Raw genomic sequence first — 4,928 nt, forward strand, 5'->3', positions numbered from 1 at the left:
TTAAAAAGGCCGAACAATGGGTGAACAAGTGGTCAAAAAGGAAGTCTTTCGAGGGCAAACCAAGGAGTGGACGGCCGTCTGTTTAAACAAACTATGCAAGACATGTAATCACGAGAGCTAAGTATAAGCGTACTAATTCAAAAAGAAAGATTGCCCAAAAAGTGCAACATCACAATATCAACGTTTCGAACACAACGGTATGGAGCTTGACCAACAAAGGGTGGAAAGCCTTTAAGCGAAAGAAGATACCGCTGTTAAGTGAGAAGCAAAGAAGTCCTAGTTTGAAATTTGCCAGGAAATACTCCAAGCTCACGGCAGAGGATTGGGAAAACTTCTTATTTACAGATGAGTGTCGTAAGTATCAAGTTCATTACCCGAATTCAGAAAGCCACATCGTATGGGGCTCTCAGGAGTGCGACGTTCCCCTGGCATACCAGTTGAAACAAAGTGCGAAGGTGATGGTTTGGGGAGGTATGACGTGAAACTGCTAACCTCAAGGCGGCAGGTTACAGACGGACCGACAAAAAGAAGCTGTTTAGCTCAAAGAAGGCAATGACCTTTGTGCAGGACAGAGCGCCGGCCCACACTTCAAAATCGGATCAGACATGGTGTTAGTCCTGTTCCGGGACTCCCTCTTACCCCGCCCTGAAAATGGGCCTGGAACCCAGGCGGGAAAAGAGGGTCCTGTATTACTTGCAGGCGCATGCTCCGAATGAACCAATCATATTGCATTAGATGCCAGGCTGGATATCATTCTCGTTCCCGTGGCGCTGGCCAAGAGGATCACAGCTCTGGGAACGAGAATGGGCTGGATATGTAAATAAAGGGAACCTTGAAACTCCGGCACAAATCGTATATGAAAATTACTGTGTGGTTCACAGTGTCAGGAAAGAGAAGATCAAAATTATGCCTCGTCGTGACCAAACGAGGAGAAAAAACCCCGATCGCAGTGATGTTGGAAAACTATTGCCGAATAAATGTAAGGACTGAGAGAAGATAGCATAGGATTTCGCTAAGCGACAAAACAGCTTGGAGTCAGAATTTTATATTATCTGTAGTACTTTACCCCTAACAATGAGTTTCAGAAGGAAAGTGCAACAATAAAAGCAAGGTGACACACGCTTTTAAGTAGCATTATTTCACCCTTAATAATTAATATTTACGAACAAATTTTGACCAGAAAAAAAAATCGTGACAATTAACGTCCGAATAATCGATGTTTGACTGTGCATATATATGTATAAATTTAATAGGAACATTATTGCTTCATAATTGCGTTATTTACACAAACTGGTATGTAAAGAAACAAATAGTCCAGGTTGTGATTCGATTTCGTTTAACTTTTTATCTAACTTTATCAGGGATAATGCTCAGTTTTTCGGTCATGCAATCGTCTTTTAGTTTTTCCGATGTAAAAATCATTGCAGTCTCAACAGGCAGCTCTATATAAAACCTTAGTCATTTGGCCACGGCCCTAAGTCTGTCCTTGTAAGGAAAGAAAGATTTAATGCGACGAGTGCTTTGAAAAATTATTCTAAGGCAAAATTAATAGTCTGAGTAAATTACTCTACTTTAATTACTCAAAAAAAAAGAAATACTCTGCTTGTCACCGGTGTTTCTGTATTATTCCTGATAAAACTGAGAGTTTTTACGACATTTTTTACCTGATTGTTTTATATTAGGTATCCAAACAATTTGTCCCCGATTTTGAAAAAAATTGGTAGGCCTAAACTCCTAAAACAATCACGGTTTCAATAATTACTGGGCAACTGAAATATATGTTCACTGGATCAGTGCAATTATCACATAACTAGATCGACAGAAGTAATGAACAATAAATAATGAACAATAAACGTTCCAGCAGGAGATTTATTAGTCTTGGTTGAGCGATTAACATCCACCATTTACATACAGTATATTTTTAAGTTTCAAGAAGTCCCGGTAGAGCAAGTAGATCAAAATTTGATATTTTTCTTCGCCAACATCATGCAGCTGTTCAGTTGGGTTTCAGGCACGAAATTCCATACTTGCAGACTTGCCAAATTCTGTTGCAGGTTTAACAAAACCGTCATAACCGGTAACGACTGCATGAATAGCTTGCAGTTTTTCCGCCTTAAGCACAAAGGTATAAAGTCGCATTTTTAAAGGCGAAATCAATTGCCTTCAGAAACTTGGCGATATAGTTTCCTTTCACATTATCCCCATGTATCCAGTGTAAAAGCAACCGGAATAAACAATGCCCAAATAAGGAATCTTTTTCCAAATATGGTTTTTTCCCCCAGTTTGGGGAAAAAAATGGCGTCATTCCGAGCATGCGCCTGCAAGTAATACAGGACTCTCTCTTTTCCCGCCTGGGTTTCAGGCCCATTTTCAGGGCGGGATAAGAGGGAGTCCCGGAAAAGGACTAACATGGTGTCAGAAGAATTTGCCAAACTTTTATACCCATGGACGACTTGCTGGCAAATTCGCCTGATCTGGACATCATTGACTAGACAACGTACAAAGATCCAGCCCCTGAAACACTAGACTAGCTGAGAAGGCGACTAAGGTTCGGGCGAAAAAATGCCAACTCTCGCCACGCTTCAGGAGCTCACGCGTTATTCTGCCCCGCCGCTTAGAAAATATGATAGAAAAATAAGAGGCCATTTTGGTTACTAATATTTAAGTTATTCCATGTAGAATCAATAATGAATAACATACTTAATTTTCCAAGAGGTAGTTATAGTAATTACTAAAATATAAGCCAACAAAATGTCGGAACGAACTTTTGAAACATCCTGTATACATATTTATTACACATAACATGAGAATTTTATTCCATAAAGCTCATTTGTACGCACATGTGAAAAAGGCCGCCTACACAGCCAATCAGAATGGCGTACAGCTATTTCACATGTGGAAGTATAACCAATCAACGATAGCGCAAAGGCGTTTCCATGCCAATCACTCTTGCATCTCGTGCAAATCGTACTTGTTTTTGGATTAAATCAAATTTGCATTTAGTTTTATTGTTAGTGAGTTTTTGTTTCTAATTCGCGTTCAGAAAACTATTTTAATGAAAATTCTCATGTTATGTGTAATAAACAGCTCACGACATAGAAAGTGCTTTGTACGGGGTTTTATTCACTCGTTGTTTGTGTCAAAAACCCTCACTCGCTCGTTCCTCGCTCGTTCGGGTTTTTGACACAAACAACTCGTGCATAAAACCCCGTACGCCGCACTTTCTATGACGTAAACTATATTTATTTTATTTTTATTTTGTTTCTTTATTTCTTTGCCTGTTTTACTGTTTAACCTAATTTGCTAAATTTAATTGTAAGTTACATAGCCCGCCTCGATTATCTTTGCTATATGCGAGTTGTGTATTTCTTCAATTTGTTAGATTTAAATATTGAAATAAAATGATGATGATGATAACAATTTATTTATCATGTTTCTTGTTTCTTCACGCATACAATGTATCACAAAAATCCAATTCAATAATTATTGTTTTATCAAATATTCTTTGAGAGACGCATATCAAGCCGCCCACAAAAGCACTAGTTGAGGTCCCCTGTTTATTTACTTTTGAAGAGTGACAAATATAAATCAATAAACTAACTGTGAGGTCACTAGCCAATGATGCCAGGCTCGTGGATTTTTTAGGACTGTAGGTTCGGTGATTTCCGGAATTAATTGTAGGTTGTGAGCTAATCAAATTTAAGAAAGGAAGTTCGTGCGCAATGTTCTGAGATTTGTCAAAATTAATGGATAGCTATCTATCTTGAAATAACTGAAAAGTCGGCTTATAACTGAGAAATATGTAGACATTTAGCTGTTAGCTGAGACTCCAATATCCTCACATAGACCCTCGTAATGTCTTACCGTATATCATTGATGATACCCATCATTTGTTGCTCATTTTCTTTTTTTTTTTTTGCTTCTGACACAAGATCATCTTTCGTCTATAGAATGAGCACAGACAACGCTTTTCTCCTTTTGACATGGCCTGAGATAAGCGGAAAGATGCTTCTCAGGCGCGTAGCGTCCTATACGCATATACGCACGTGCGTACTTGAAGTGACCAGAAAATGTTGAAATTTTTAGCAATGGTTTCTATTCTTAACAATTTACTTGTACGCAACCAAGACTTCGTGATGAAAGCACCACTTTGATTCAATTCTAAAAACTAAAACAAAAGCTATAGCATGCTCTAACAATGCGGTGTTCAGTTTGGCCAGCGTGCAACAAAAAGGCAAGGCTGCAAAGGAGCGACGTTCCAAGAACGTTCGTGACAAAGGAGCGACGTTCCGACAACGTTCATGACGATTCCAGTCACGCTATCACAACCAAAACAATGTTTTGTTTGCGCCAAGTTTGCTCAAAATAAGGGCAAGACGCTTTGTTCTTTGCTTGTATTCACACAACTACTTCAACAAGAAATAAAGAACGCACTTTTTTCCCTCAGTTTACTTAGGTTTCTAGATCATATGTACTTGTGCGTTCTTGAATAAATGACCATGCTACGTGCCTGCCTCTTCAATTGGGAAAATAATATTATTATTCTTTGGTTAACTTTCGGTTTGAAGGCCAAAAGTTTAAAGATTGTACATCACTCTATAATGTCCACCGAATGAATGCATGAACATTAAACGCAAATGTTGGCTGGAATTTATAATTACTGGGTTGCCGTAGGCATCCCAGTCGGAAAATGGGTAGATTATTATTTTTATTTTTATTTTCCGTGTCGGTAAAAGTCTTGCCCGTCACTCCCCTTCTAAGTGGTGTCTTTCTGCATAGAGCCTTCTGTCCGTATTTTCTTAGGACAGAGAGGGTAGTGGAAATGCGCAGACTTCTCTGGTGGACACAGTAGAATGATAAACTTAACCTGCAATGGCGTCGAAAGTCATGTAACGCAAATGGCGTTTTAGTGGATCTTAAACAAAATA

The 4,928-nt window shown here is 38.8% G+C and overlaps 1 pseudogene; it reads left to right on the top strand.

The window, feature by feature from the left end:
- The first annotated feature begins 397 nt into the window (after positions 1–397).
- Positions 398–4,928, top strand: part of LOC138022987 (uncharacterized) — a 56,505-nt pseudogene continuing 51,974 nt past the window's right edge.

This window comes from Montipora capricornis, chromosome 11 (assembly GCF_036669925.1).
Source record: "Montipora capricornis isolate CH-2021 chromosome 11, ASM3666992v2, whole genome shotgun sequence".
NCBI lineage: Eukaryota > Metazoa > Cnidaria > Anthozoa > Scleractinia > Acroporidae > Montipora > Montipora capricornis.